The sequence below is a fragment of the Symphalangus syndactylus genome, chromosome 6 (genome assembly GCF_028878055.3).
Source record: "Symphalangus syndactylus isolate Jambi chromosome 6, NHGRI_mSymSyn1-v2.1_pri, whole genome shotgun sequence".
Classification (NCBI taxonomy): Eukaryota; Metazoa; Chordata; class Mammalia; order Primates; family Hylobatidae; genus Symphalangus; species Symphalangus syndactylus.
Window position 1 is genome coordinate 20,732,432 of NC_072428.2, and position 15,636 is coordinate 20,748,067.

At 42.8% G+C, this 15,636-nt stretch overlaps 1 protein-coding gene across 2 annotated transcripts in view; it reads left to right on the forward strand.

The window, feature by feature from the left end:
• Positions 1 to 15,636, forward strand: part of PAMR1 (peptidase domain containing associated with muscle regeneration 1) — a 193,028-nt gene that overhangs the window by 9,033 nt on the left and 168,359 nt on the right. The window contains exon 2 of one of the 2 annotated variants that reach the window (XM_055281918.2): positions 3,029 to 3,393. The exons of the other annotated variant lie outside the window; for it this stretch is intronic. The gene's annotated coding sequence lies outside the window, so the exon portion shown is untranslated. The remainder of the gene's footprint in view (positions 1 to 3,028; positions 3,394 to 15,636) is intronic. 2 annotated transcript variants of the gene reach the window in all.

Sequence of the window (15,636 nt, forward strand, 5' to 3'; positions counted from 1 at the left end):
CAGACAATATCATTTGATGATGTTGGTGATGGCAGTGATGGTGATGATCATGATGATAATAATGATGTACCCTGTTGTCAGTTGAAGCCACCTGCTTTTTTGAGATTCAATTAGACTTAGCCTAAATTCTTATTTGTATTCCTGTTGTATGGTCTCGGTTGTAGGGAGGTTCAAAGACTTTCCCCTATTCCTGAGAGTCCCTGGAGCTTTATGCCTCAAACTTGTCTCTGTGTCCACTTCCTGCTTTCACAGTTGTGACTTTGGCTCCAACACACATCAGCATGGGTGTGAAGTTCAGTGCCTTAACCACCGCTCCGCCTGCATTTGGACCAAGATATCATGAGTTCATTGACTTTCCTGAAGATTTGGTGGGGCTCGCTGAGGAGAGGTTGCGGCACTGCGCAAGGTCTTCATCCATGCAGCTGTCTTCTCTTTCCTTTCTCTCTCCCTCCCGTGTGGGGAAACAGGTGAAACTTTTCCTCTTACATCATGTAAAACAGGGCTACTCCCATTCAGGATCCATTCAGGATCTCAGCTTCTAGTTCAGGTCAAGGTTTTTCTAGGGATCAAACTGGGGAGTCCCTGAAGGGATTTCTGGTAGACACAATTTAACGTTTTCAGCAAACTTTCTACACATCAGGCAGTGTGCTGAGAGTTTTCCATGCACTTAATCTTTAAGATCCCTCTACAGCACCCCAAGATCTCATTTTCCCATTTCATTCATGGGAAAAAGGAGCATCATTAGAGCAAGCCTCAGACCAGGAGACTTCTGCTATTGAGTAAAAGAGGAACCCCAACTCTTGTCTACCAAAAGACCAAGGTTATGTTAACTACAATGCCACTTGGCCTCCTGGGGCTGAGAAACACTGGTGAGTTAGCAAAGGGGACTCTTAAAGGGGAATTGTCTCTCTCCTTGGTACCTGCATGTCGTCTTTCTCAAGGTTGTTTGATATTGGTACTACCTGCATCCTCATCTCTGCTGAATGATTGAACCCAAGCCCATTTACTGGGAGGTACGTTGCAGTACAGAAAGCTCCACAGGGTTAATACCTTATTGAGTGGGATGTGATTGATCCAGAAAGAGGAGGGTTGGCCTGGCAATCCTGGAAATGGCACTGTCTCTGTCTGGGGAGCAGATCAGCCTGGACAAGAATGGCAATGCAAGAACACCTGCTGTCATTTCTCCTCCAGTTTTGCCCCTCCCATGAGCAAACTCTGAGATTGCCCCAGGGAAGATGCCTCTGTGGGGCTGGGTGTGTTTGTTACACACCACACATTGAGGCTTGATGCTGAATGTCTCATTCCCTTTCATTTCACCTGAAGAATAAAAGAAGAAAGAAACCTCAAAGGCCATTTCTTGCTGCTTGAGTTTAAAAAATGCCTACATTTTACAGTCTCGGCCTGAGGAATAGCAGGACAAAAGCTGAGGAGTAACAGTGGTTATTATCTAGCTCCTTGCAGTTTGGCTGAGCAGTTTCACATGCTGATCTCATTGGGTTTTCAAAACAACCTGCTAGGGAGAGGTAGTAAGGCAGGGGTTAGTTACTGTTCCTACTGACGAAGAAGAAAGCTGAGCTTCAGAGAGTTGCATGATGAGCCCTAGGTTCTCAGCTAGTTCCTGACACACCAAGAACATGAATGCACTTTACCTGAGTTTCACCTCAGAGGTTTTACAGGACACTCCCTCTTTGCCCAGTGCGACTCACATCTGCAGATCCTATTTCTATCTCATGTTTTCCACATAGTTACAGGTGCATGTTACCTGTATGTTACAATGGCTGCTAAAACTCCAGTAATGAGGACAGAAAAAAGAAACCAAGGATTGCTAAAATGCTAGAATATTTAGACACTCCTCTCCCATTCCACGGTGCTTTCTCTTTTTTGAGACAGAGTCTTGCTCTGTCACCCAGGCTGGAGTGCAGTGGTGTGATCTCAGCTTACTGCAACCTCCATTTCCTGGGTTTAAGTGATTGTCATGCCTCAGCTACCGAAGTAGCTGGGACTACAGGCATGCACCACCACACCCTGCTAATGTTTGTATTTTATTTTTGGTAGAAACAGGGTTTCACCATGTTGGCCAGGCTGGTCTTGAACTCCTGGCCTCAAGTGACCTGCCTGCGTTGGACTCTTCTCTCTCTGTTACTAGCACTTATGAAAGAAAGGAAGTGGGGAAGGAAAATGAGCAAGAATAGTTAAGGAAAAGAGAGAGAGATTATTTTTAAATACTTTTCTCTGCTTACCTGTTTCGATAAGCAGAAGAGCTAACCGAAGAAGTCAGAGAAAGAAAGTGCAGGTAATCACTGATTATTGACTTATTTGCTGAGTGAAATTTTTTGGGGGGAAAAAGATTATACAACAACTCTGAGATAGCTAACAGGAAATGGTAACAGGCAAAAAGCTTCCTCCTGTTTTTCTGCTCCTGTGCACAATACCCCCGCTCACTCAGGGCAAAATCAAGTCAGCAGATCAAAGCATGGTGTTAAACTTTGCTCTGTCTTCATCTCTCCCCATTCGGAGGGCCATTTAGTTAGGGGTGACAACAGGTCTGCATGGCTTTTTAGGATAAGTGAGAGTAGCTGGACTATAGAAGTCTTCCCACCTTGCTTTTCTCATTTGTAAAAATAGGATATTAATGCTTGCCTTGCAGAAGTATTACAAGAATTCAATGAGATTATAGGATTAGATAAAATAGAGAAAGTGAAAAGTTCTAAAGCAGTTTCTGGCATATAGTAGGTGCTCAATAAATATTAAAAATCACACATGAAGCTGCATAGAATGTCTGGGAGGACACACACTAACCTGTTAATGGCATTACTCCCCAAGAAGATGTTTGTGTGGGGGGGGCACTTTCACTTTTTTACTGCATATGTTTTTACTTTATACCTCATTGTGGGAATGATATGTAAGTATTAATGGGTGTGTGGATGCTCACGTTAAGAGTTATGATCAGATAGAGAGTACTAATGTGACATTTTTGTACATCTGTCTGTGTGATTGTAAAATCTGTTTTTTATGGCTTTCTTTTCAGACAGGATCTCGCTGTGTCACCCAGGCTGGAGTGCAGTGGAGCAATCATAGCTCACTGCAGCCTTGAACTCCTGGGCTCAAGGGATCCTCCAGCCTAACCCTCCCAAGTAGCTGCGACTACAGGCACATGCCACCATGCCCAGCTAAGTTTTTAATTTTTTTGTAGAGATGTGGTCTCAATTTGTTGCCTAGGCTGGTCTTGAACTCCTGGGCTCAAGCGATCTTCTCACCTTGGCCTCTCATGCCTGGGATTACAGGCATGAGCCACTGTGCCCAGGTTGATTGCAAAATTTATACCCACTACTAGTAACAGCATCAATGGAAGCATCAATGGCACCAGCGAACACCAGAATTGAGCAACCCTGGGTATGTAAACAGGAATGCCTTTGATCAAGGGTTGTGGGTATAAGATGTCTCAGCTACAGGCACCTTCCATTCAAGCTTTAATATTCCAGGAGGGAGGAATCTGATTAGTCTATTTTAGGACCAGGTTTCCAGCATCGGCTCATCCAGCCTTTAGTATGTAAGGGAACAGTTCTATGCTGGAATATGATTCTGCACATGTCCATCCCAACAATTTTGTGTTGTTTGATTTTTTAAAAAGTTATAATCTTGGATTTCTTTGAAAATAATAATGTGAAACCTCTAACAATGGATAAAGCAAGTAGAGCTATACTGTAAGACCTCGACAAAATGTGTTTTGTGCATCCTTTTACAAGGAACCAGCAGGATTCATCATTCATTCATTCATGTGCTTGGTGATACATCGCAGAGTGACACGTCTGCCCTAGGCCTGAATAAATGTTGATTATGATGGCAAACACACCCACACAACAATAACAACACTTGTTTTCTTGACTCCAATGGTCAGCAGATCCGGAATTTCCATAAATTAGTTTTAGTGCTGCCTCTGCAGTTAGGAAGGGAATTTGAGACCTTTATTAGGGTAAAGAAAAGTAATAGAGGGTCTTTTGATTTTTCTATCACTAGCTGTCATTTTACAGCTGTCATTTGGGAGGCAGAGAATATGAAGCATACAGAAGGCACACAAAGTATAATCTGCACGTGTGCATGTGTGTGTGCATGTGCGTGTGTGTGTGTGAAAGACAGAGAGAGAGACAAACATGTCATTGCCCTGGGGCAGACTGATTTAGGGCTCTTCTAAGGCGAGCTCAAATCCAGACTGCATTTTCTATGCGGACCATCCGTGTTTCCCAGCAAAGAGGCACCCAGCCAAGGCCCAAGAGGTTGAGGATAAAGTGAGAAGCAGAGAGCTTGGCCAGTTTAGCGGGGGAGGAGGATGTTCTGTGTTCTCTGTAATGCCTCCTGGCAACATGTGCGCCACAGAGGACTTGCTCAGCTAGCTCCCCTCCGGTCAGTCCGTAAGAGTCCTTTCTAGTGGCAATAAATCCTTCCCTCTGCCGCCCACCCATTCCTTGTGATTTGTGTTTTTTTTTCTTTGGAAGTGGAGTTGGGCAGTTGCTGGGGAAGAGATCAGAAATTACTTATTGGAAGGCAGAAGCCACATCTCTAACAACCAGGGATAGACTAATAACAGAAACCAGTTACCGAGTCTTGCTACCTGCCAGGCAGCTCACATAGCCTCACAAACCCTTTCAGGTGGGTTTTATAGCCCATTTACAGATGAGCAAACCAAGCTTCAGAGACTTGTAAATTGCTTAAGATGATACGACTCTTAAATGATAAGGCCAGATTCAAACCTGGGCCAGTGTGTCTTCAGGTCACCCGGTCCTGACCACCCATCTGTATTGGAAAGCTAGCTTGAAAGGACCCAAGACTGGCAGCTTTGGTACCCATCCCTGGCTGCTCTGGGACGGGTCACAGAACTTTAGTAGTCATAGTCTTGACTACAACAGATTGGAAATTATGATATAATATTTACTCCCAGAACCAGCACGGTATTAACATCATTTTAAGCCAAGCCTTTGAGTCAGCTCCTTTGTGTATGGTTTGGGAGAACAAGGCACCAGGAACTCTCAGGAGTTCACACCCAGCCATGGACCCTCTGAGGAGTACTCTTTCTAAGACACCATGGAAAGCTTTTTTTTCGCATTTGCAGCTTCAGATGCTGGTGTTCTACCCTCTAAAGTTGCTGAAACGGGACCATTAGGCGGGATAGTTTTATTGGAATTTAAAATATTGTGAATTTTCTGCTGCCTCTGGCTACAACTGGAGTAAAAGTGACATTGTGTCAGACAATAGCATGCACTCATTAAGTCAGTCGAGAATGTAACAACAGAAATATCACAGCAACGAAATTGGAGTTGTGTTCCAATTGTGTTCAGAGCCCTCCCCCAGCAGGGCAGTTGAGTTTAAACTTCCATTATTTTGAGTAAATGTGGCCCTAAGGAATCATGTAGGGATGGTTTTTTATGTGATCTCAGGGCAGCCCCTCTCTTGTAGTGTAGTAACTTTTATAAAGCTATACTGTGCTTTGTTGAACAAGAAAAGTAAAAAATATATTTATTCCTTGAAAAAAGTCTGGGAGGATACATATCTGACTGTTGACATACCTTACCTTAGGAAAAGGAAATTTGAAGAGAAAGGACTTTCTTCCTTTCCTTTTTCAAAAAATTTCTGATATTCCTGGACATCTAAATTCATTATACTCAGCATATATTTTTGAGCAGACTGAAATGATCAAGGGAATGCTCTCAAATGAATAATTCGTGCTTTATGGCATCAAATGATCAAAAGGCAGATAGGATGGGTGACTGTTAAGAAGTTGCCCCGATGGAGCTGGAATTAAGGTAGCAAGAGTGTGGGCTTGAGTGGCAGCAGTGGAGATGGAAAGGAAGGGAGGGGAGTTGAGTGCCATTAAAAACCAGGGGCCAGGGATATCACCTGCATTTGTTTAAGGCTTGCAAAGTGGCACTGTTTGCATGAGGATGGAGCCTAGATACTGGTGCCGAGCTATGGAGGGACCTGAAGGAGCTAGAATTCTAATTATCAGTGAATGGGTGGGTGGGTGGTGGATGGATGGACAAATGAATGAGTTCCTTCATTTAAGCGTCCTTTTTTTTTTTTTTTGAGACGGAGTCTCGCTCTGTCGCCCAGACTGGAGTGCAGTGGCGCCATCTCGGCTCACTGCAGGCTCCGCCTCCCGGGTTCACGTGATTCTTCTGCCTCAGCCTCCCCAGTAGCTGGGACTACAGGCGCCCGCCACCACGCCCGGCTAATTTTTTTGTATTTTTTAAGTAGAGACGGGGTTTCACTGTGTTAGCCAGGACGGTCTCGATCTCCTGACCTCGTGATCTGCCCGTCTCGGCCTCCCAAAGTTCTGGGATTACAGGCGTGAGCCACCACGCCTGGCCTTAAGCATCCTTTCTTTTAGGTTCAGGCTGAACTCCTTTAGAAGTCTAATTAGGTCCTCAGTTAGGGCAGTATTTCTCATGTTATTCCCTTGACCTGGGCTGTTCTTATCCCAGCCTGAGAGAATTAAGGCCTTTCTAAGTTCTAGGCCATTTCTGGATGCCTCATTGGGTCACCTAAGTCTTGTTTTTTTTTTTTTTTTTTTTTTTTTAACTATAAGAATCTCACTTCCAAATTGCTTAAACAATATAGGAGATAGATTTAAGGCACAAGTACCTAGAAGGTCTTCTGGGTTGGGTTGACTTAAGGGCTCACCAATGTCATCCAACGCTAGTTTCTTTCAAGCTTCCTGTTATGCTTTTCATACAGCAGCAGCCTGACTTCCTCATGGTGGCAAAATGGCTGCAGCAGTTCCAGCCTTTACTTCTACATTATCTAGAAGGAGATAGAGAAATATTTTTTGCCTCTAGAAGTTCCTTGAAAAAGCTCAGGTCCATTCTCACCCACTCAAATTGCATCTCATGCTCATACTTGACTGAGACCCTTTGACTGGAGAATGTTGATTGGCTTAGGTTATCTGGGCAAAGCATACTTATGGGGGCAGTGGTGGTGGGATCACCATATCTCACCCATATGGCAGATGCACAATGCGGGTGTGTGTGGAGGGGATATTAGGTAGCTGTCAGGCTCTAGTTTAGGACAATAAAGCAGACATGACTGGTGTTTGTAGGTGTATGGGGGAGTGGATAAAGTTGAAGTAGGAAAATATCCAAGAGGGGTGAAAGATTTCCCAAACTGAGAAGCAAGACAGTGAGTGGGCTCTAGGCTGGGGGCTGTAGAGGAGAATAATCATGAGAGTGCCTGAGAAAACTGGGCATGTAAAACCAAAGTCCTGGAGTGCTAGACAAGGGGCCTCCAGGATTTTATGTGGTTTTGTGGGAGTGAATCAGTGAAGGAGACACTTTGAAAGCCTTCCAGTCTTTCAAAGATCAGTCTTTCAAAGGCTGTCTTGGCATGACAAGGCAGGGAGCTGGGGAGTGGCACCCCATGGCAGCGTGGAGCAGCAGCAGCAGACACGTGGAGGGCCACAGATCCACAGGGGCTCTGGGGGCATTGAACAAGTTTGTTTATGTGTAGCACTTGGAGTGCATGACACAGAGGGCATTCTCAATCGTTGTTACAAGAAGTATTTTTAATTTTAGTTGCTAGGAAGTAGTGAGAAGCAGTAACAGCAAAAGAAACAGGAGGTCAAGTGATTCCGGAGGCATCGTGGTGTGAAAGTGGCGGTTTGACAAACCTCTTTTCTGGGCTCTATAAGCCCCAGAGAAGAGAAGTCTCAAGAGTGCAGTAACTGAACTTCCTTCCAATCTCGTGTATGGGAGTTTGAGCAGCTTCCATTTTATTAGAGAAATAAAGACCTATAGCTTTACTTGTGTTGCAAGAGCATGGAACAGCTCCTATCTATAGAAGTGTAAAGTTTCACACACACACGTATGTGACACACATCTCACTCTAGCCTTACAACACCCTACAAGTTAGTCATTAATACTGCCATTTGACAGAGAAGGCAGCTCAATACCTCCAGCTTGGAGGTATTAAGTCCGTGGCAAGGTCCAAAACTAGAATATGGTGGAGTTGGTCTTTGCATCCAACATCCATCTCCCACCTCCCTCTTGCTTTCTCACAGGCCCTAAATTTGACCAGTTATCCCACTCTCCCCCATGAAGCCATCTGCTTTAAGGAATATGTGCTCACCCTCACCTCCAAAGGAAAGGCTGCATTTTCTCCTGATCTAATTTTGACCATTAGAAATCTGCTGATGAGATTCTGAGAAAAGTGTTCTCACTTCTGAGGGAGTGCTATGGGAGGAGTTTCCTTCATCTTCCTCTGGTTTTTATTGCATCTGGATGGGACATTTGCAACTGCTGTACAGCCATTTGCCACCAAATCTGAGGGTGAGGCCAATACCCAAGATGGAAGTGCAGGGATGGAGAGAATCTGGGTCCTTTAGGATTGGACTGAGTCACTAAATAACCCATCCTAGAAGCCTACAGCAGCAGAAACTACGACTTGCTTTTCCAGTGGGCATTCTATTCTCCTTCAGTAACAGAAAATCTATATTGATAAGTGTAGTAATGTACCTAGATATAAAACCACATTTTCTAGATTTCCTTGTCAATGGAAGTTATGTGGCTTTTTGTCCTTTCTTTACTTTCCTGCTTCTTGGAATGTGGACATGATGGCTAGAATGATAGCAGCCATTATGTGACCATGAAGCTAACTTGAGGATACAAGTCGTATACTGAAGATGGATGGCAGTGCTGAGAGTGTGGGTCCTGCCATACCAGCTATTGAATGTTTTTCTCTGGGCTTCTTTTATGTGAGAGAAATATAGCATTTTCTCTATGTAAGCTAGCAATTTCTAACTTACATAAGCTACTGTTACTTAATGTTTTCTTTTATATGCAGCTTGGTTTAATCCCAACTGAGAAGCCTATATATTTCTGAATTTCCTGTGGGTGAGAACTAATTTTCTTAATGTATAAACTGTTTGGAATTGGAGTTGCTTTTATATGCAATCAATAACATCCTAATTGTTTTCTCATTGAAACCCATATTGTTCACATCTGTACTGTGTATTAACTACAACCAGGGATGTATTCTTTAGTTCTACATTATTCTTGATTGAAAGATCCTAATATTGGGATCCCTACCATTTTCTACATTTTTTTTTTGAGACAGGGTCTTGTTCTGTCATCCAGGCTGGACTGCAGTGACACGATCATGGCTCACTGCAGCCTCAACCTCCTAGGCTCAAGCAATTATCTTGCCTCAGCCTCCCAAGTAGCTGGGACTGCAGGTGCATGCCATTATGCCTGGCTAATTTTTAAATTTTTTTGCAGAGATGGTGTTTTGCCATGTTGCCCAGGCTGGTCTTGAAACCTTGGGCTCAAGTGATCTACCTGCTTCGGCCTCCCAAAGTCCTGGGACTACAGGTGCGAGTCACTGCACCCGACCCCATCTTCAGGCATTAAGAACATTCAGAAAGCCCAAACAAAAAACGAATGGTATGGCTTTGGTACAGCGTTGGTGGAAAATCCAGGTGGTTTCTTCGGCACTTACCCCAGACGATCCTAGTAATATCCTCCCACCTGCGCAGAGTCTGAATGTTGAATATCCTCCTGCATGCACCTTCAGTTTCCTACTGCCTACTCCAAAGATCCACACACCCCAACCATGTGGTCTGCCTCCCACACAAATCCTCAGGGAGGAGAGCTTTTAATATCTGGCAAAGCAACTATTGACTCAGGTTTTGTTTGTTTGCCATTAAGTTAGCATTTAATAAATGCAAGATTCTTGTCTTAATAGGCTGGTTACTATGTATTATCAAAATGGCAAATTAATTATTCAAAAGCTGTGTTTGAGATATACCAGAGATGTAACCGAGGAGGCCTCTTTGTTCCTAATTTGCAGTAAGTATTGCATTTCTGGCCAGTCAGTATTTATTTCAAGTATAATAATTATCTTGTTAAACCCAAATCTATTAAATTGAAATGAAAGTCAGGAATTAGTGCTGGAGGGTAGGGGAGGGTTTAGTCAGGCGATGTTGCGAGCATCCTAAACCACCAGCCTCATGACTCCCACCTCACTGTGAGGATGCCAAAGCCAGCCCCTAAAGCATAACTGCATTGATAATTGTTCATTATCCAGGGACAGAGCCACCTACTATCCTTGGCCCAAGTAACTCTCCCTTGGATATAAACTTTTAATGTAATGATGAGAAAGACAGCCACTGTTTATCAGTGCCTCTTATGGGACAATTGCTTTACATCCATTATTTCCAGTTCTCACAGCAATCTCAATTTACAGATGAAGAAATTGAGACTTGGAGGGGTTAAATAATCTGCTGAAGGTCACATATATATAGTCAGTCCCTTGGTGTTCACAGGGGATTGGTTCCAGGAATCCCCGTGGATACCAAAATCCACAGATGCTCAACTCTCTTATATAAAATGGTGTAGTATTTGTGTATAACCTACACACATCCTCCTGTATTCTTTAAATAATCTCTAGGTTGCTTATGTCTAGTGCAATGCAAATGCTATGAAAATAGTTGTTATACTGTATTTTAAAATTTATATTTTTAATTGCTGTCTTATTATTTTTTATCTTTCCTCCAATATTTCGGATCTGCATTTAGTTTTGAATCCATGGATACAGAACCCACAGATAGAGAGGGGTGACTGATATGTTAATTGCAGAGCTGAGAGTTTGACTCAGGTCATTTGGGTTCCAAAGCCATCCTCTCTGCAGCTGCAGAAACTCTGAGGTCTTGAACATGTATTTTTGTGTACTGCACAGGGGAGACTGTCCCTTGCCTTTCAGCTCAGAACCTGATTACCAGAGCAGTCTGTTTTGTTCTCTGCCCCTCCCCAATTAAGTTCCAGACTTGTTCCACTGTTACATGGGCATGTACACTTGCCTTCTTCCACTCTCGTGGCTCCACACTGCAGCCATCGGGCCATAATAACTTACCTTTGTGCATCCACTCTGTTTTCCATCCCCATGTGCAGGACTGCAGGGTTTGTCAACAAATTCTAATGAGAAGCAAAAAAATTCCCAAGGAGAAAAAAAAATTCCAATGTATCTGAATCAGTTTTCTGGATTCTTTGTTTGTGTCCAAGCCCCTTCAATGCAGGTCTTTGGCCTAGAGCTGAGAACCGGCAGCCAGAGGGTGGAGTAAACAAAAGACATGAACTGGGGACTGCCTGAAGACTTTATTGTAGCTCACAACTTAGGATATTGAGATGACTAGTTATACCCACAGAATGATATTGCAGAGTACCCAGGCCACATGGTTCAAACAAGCTGACACAGGGAGATTATGTTTGGGCTTCTACTTATGGGAGCCAGGTCATTCACTCATTCATTTCATCCATTCATTTATCCAACACATATTTGTCATTTGCCTGCTTTGTGTCAGGCACTGTTGTAAAGCATGAGGTCTCTGACTTTACATGAGATGTCCTGGAATCCCAAGGGTGGGGCAGAGGAAGAAGCACTGGCCAGAGTTAGAAGAACTGGATTTGAGTTAGCATGACCAACTTTTCTGGTTTGCCGGGGACTTTCCCAGTGTTAGCAGTGAATGTCGCGTATCCTGGAAAACCCCTCAGCAGCTGGGGAACAGTTGGTTGCCCAGGTTTGAGTGCCAGCTCTGCTATCTACTTGTCCATTAGTCAATCTATATTTTGTGAGTACCTATTAAGAGCCAGGCAGTGTGCCAGGCTGGGAAACAGCAGTAAGCAAAGAAGAGTCCCTGTGCCCAAGGGGTCCCCTTTCAGTAGGAGTAGACATCCCAAGCAGACACAGATAACTTAAGGTGTGTCTAAGAGCCATCAAGAAGATAAAATAGGTGCTGTGATGTAGAGTGACTGCATATGGGAGTGGCTGTTTTAGCTAGGCAGGTCAGAGAAGGCGGTAGCAGGGGGTGACAATAAACAGAGCCCTCAGTGAGAGAAAAAGGACAGCTATGTACAAATTTTGGGGGCAAGTTTTCCGAGCAGAAAGATCATCAAGGGCAAAAGCCCTGAGATGGAAACAAATCTGCCAGGTTTGAGGGTCAGAAGGAAGGTTAGTGTGAATAGAAAGAGAGGAGGAAAGAGATGGGGAGGGGAGGAGAAAGGGGTTGGAGAAGCAGGCAGGGGCAAGATGATGGAGGGCCTTGGGCTCTGCAGTAAGTGAGTAGGTGGGGCTGCTAGCTGGAGTATCTAGGTGGTAGCTTCTACACCAAGATATCTTAGGTTTCTTTCATGGTAGTGGCAGTATATTAAGAGGGCAAGCCCCAACATACAGGCACTTATCCACCTCTGTTGATGTCTTATTTGGTGATATTCCATTGGCAAAGCAGAGCTCATGGCCAAGCCCAGCATCAGTGGAAGGGAGCTAGCAAGGGTATGGGTACAGGAAGATGGGATTCATTGTGGACAATCAATGTAACAATCTGCTACAGGAGGCTATGAATGGGTATTTATTATTATCCTCAGTTATAGGTTTTGAGGCTGAGTAGTATTCCTGCACACACACACACACACACACACACACGCACACACATATATATCTCACAGTTTCTTTATCCAGTTGTTGATGGGCATTTGGGCTGGTTCCACATTTTTGCAATTGTGAATTGTGCTGCTATAAACATGCATGTCCAAGTATCTTTTTTGTATAATGACTTCTTTTCCTTTGGGTAGATACCCAGTCATGGGATTGCTGGATCAAAGAGTAGTTCTATTTTTAGTTCTTTAGGGAATCTCCACACTGTTTTCCACAGTGGTTGTACTAGTTTACATTCCCGTCGGCAGTGTTGCTGAAACCCTATCTCTACTAAAAATACAAAAATTAGCCCGGTGTGGTGGTGGGCACCTGTAGTCCCAGCTACTTGGGAGGCTGAGACGGGAGAATTGCTTAAACCGGAGAGGCGGAGGTTGCAGTGAGCCAGGACTGCACCATTGCCCTCCAGCCTGGGCAACAAGAGCAAAACTCCGTTTAAAAAAAAGAAATAAAAAAAAAAAGAAGTGTTCCCTTTTTGCTGCATCCACGCCAATATCTATTGTTGTTTAATTTTTTGATTATGGTCATTCTTGCAGGAGTAAGGTGGTATTGCATTGTGGTTTTGATTTGCATTTCCCTGATCATTAGTGATGCTGAGCACTTTTTCATATGTTTGTTGGCCATTTGCATATCTTCTTTTGAGAATTGTCCATTCATGTCCTTAGCCCAGTTTTTGATGGGATTGTTTTTTTTTCTTGCTAATTTGTTTGAGTTCCTCGTAGATTCCTCGTTAAATTCCTGTAGAGTCCTTTGTCAGATGTATAGATTGTGAAGATTTTCTCCCACTCTGTGGGTTGTCTGTTTACTCTGCTGACTGTTTCTTTTACTGTGCAAAAGCTCTTTAATTAAGCCCCACCTATTTATTTTTGTTTTTGTTGCATTTGCTTTTGGGTTCCTGGTCATGAAATCTTTGCCTAAGCCAATGTCTAAAAGGGTTTTTCTGGAATTTTTATGGTTTCGGATCTTAGATTTAAGACCTTGATCCATCTTGAATTGATTTTTGTGTAAGGTGAGATATGAAGATCCAGTTTCATTTTCCTACATGTGGCTTGCCAATTATCCCAGCACCACACTGAACAGACCAATAACAAGCAGTGAGGTTGAAATGGTGATAAAAAAATTACCAAAAACAGAGTCCAGGACCAGATGGATTCACAGCTGAATTTTACCAAACATTCAAAGAAGACTTGGTACCAATCCTATTGACACTATTCCACAAGATAAGGAGGGAATCCTCCCTAAATCATTCTATGAAGTCAGTATCACCCTAATACCCAAACCAGGAAAGGACATAACAGAAAAAGAAACTATAGACCAATATTCCTGATGAACATAGATGCAAAAATACTTAGCAAAATACCTGCTAACCGAATCCAACAGCATATCAAAAAGATAATCTATGATGATCAAATGGGTTTTATACCAGGGATGCAGGGATGGTTTAACATACACAAGTCAATGAATGCGATACACCACATAAACAGAATTAAAAACAAAAATCACATGATCATCTCAATAGATGCAGAAAAAGCACTTGACAAAATTCTGCATTCCTTTATGATTAAAACCCTCAGCAACATCGGCATACAAGGGACATACCTCAACCTAATAAAAGCCATCTGTGACAACCCCACAGCCACCATAATACTGAATGGGGAAAAGTTGAAAACATTCCCTCTGAAAAGTGGAACAAGACAGGGTGCCCGCTCTGACCACTTCTTTCCAACACAGTACTGAAAGTCCTAGCCAGAGCAATCAGACAAGAGAAAGAAATAAAGGGCATCCAAATCAGTAAAGAGGAAGTCAAACTGACACTGTTTGCTGATGGTATGATTGTATACTTAGAAAACCCTAAAGACTCCTCCAAAAAGCTCTTAGAACTGATAAATAAATTCACCAAAGCTTCAGGATACATACTTAATGTACACAAATCAGTTGCTCTGCTATACACCAACAGTGGCTAAGCTGAGAATCAAATAAAGAACTCAACCTCTTTTACAGTAGTTGCAAAAAAATAAATAAGTAAAATACTTAGGATTATACTTAACCAAGGAGGTGAAAGACCTCTACAAGGACAACTACAAAACACTGCTGAAAGAAATCATAGATGACACAAACAAATGGAAACATATTCCATGCTCATAGATGGGTAGAATCAATACTGTGAAAATGACCATACTGCTAAAAGCAATCTACAAATTCAATGCAATTTCTCTCAAAATACCACCATTATTCTTCACAGAACTAGAAAAAAAAAATCCTAAAATTCACATGGAAACAAAAAAGAGCCTGCATAGCCAAAGCAAGACTAAGTAAAAAGAACAAGTCTGGAGGCATCACGTTACCTGATTTCAAACCATGTTATAAGGCTATATCACCAAAACAGCATGGTACTGGTATAAAAATAGGCACATAGACCAATGGAACAGAATAGAGAACTCAGAAATAAACCCAAATACTTATAGCCAACTAATCTTCAACAAAGCAAACAAAAACATAGAGTAGGGAGAGGACACTCTCACTTTTTAAATGTATGGGGCCTAGAGTGAATGAATGCACATCACATTTGTAGGGATGACCCTTTTTGTCTTGTACCATTTAACAGATATGCATGCACCTTTGTGGGACAAATTGTTCTTTTTTTAAGTCATCTTTTTAGCATTCAATTACAAGAAGAAAATGGCCAAGCAGGCAGAAGAGTTCTGTATTATTTAATCCATCCATCTCCTTCTCTGGCTTCTGGCAAGGGAGGCTGCTGTACTACTTCTTTCCCACCAATCAGTAGACCGATGAAAATAGGAAGTTGAGTGCTCTCCCTGCCATTGCCATCAGAAATCTTGTAGCATCTGACAGACTGAGACACATTGCTTCTCTCTCAATGAAGCCTGCATTGTTGACAGTATCCAGGCAACATGATTGAGAGGGAAGCTGGACAGTCTGTCAACTTGGCCTTCACAGGGCTATTAGAGTGAAGCAAGAGATAAAATGTATTTTGTTTTCAACAAGGTTCCATGTCTGTCTTATATGATCAACTCCAAAACATACCATGAAATATGACTTCTTATTATCCCTACTTTTAGAGCACTTACAAACTGTTAGGCGAGGTGGAAGTAAAGAACTGGGTGTAACCAGCTGCAGCAGCTTATGCTTATAATCCCAGCACCT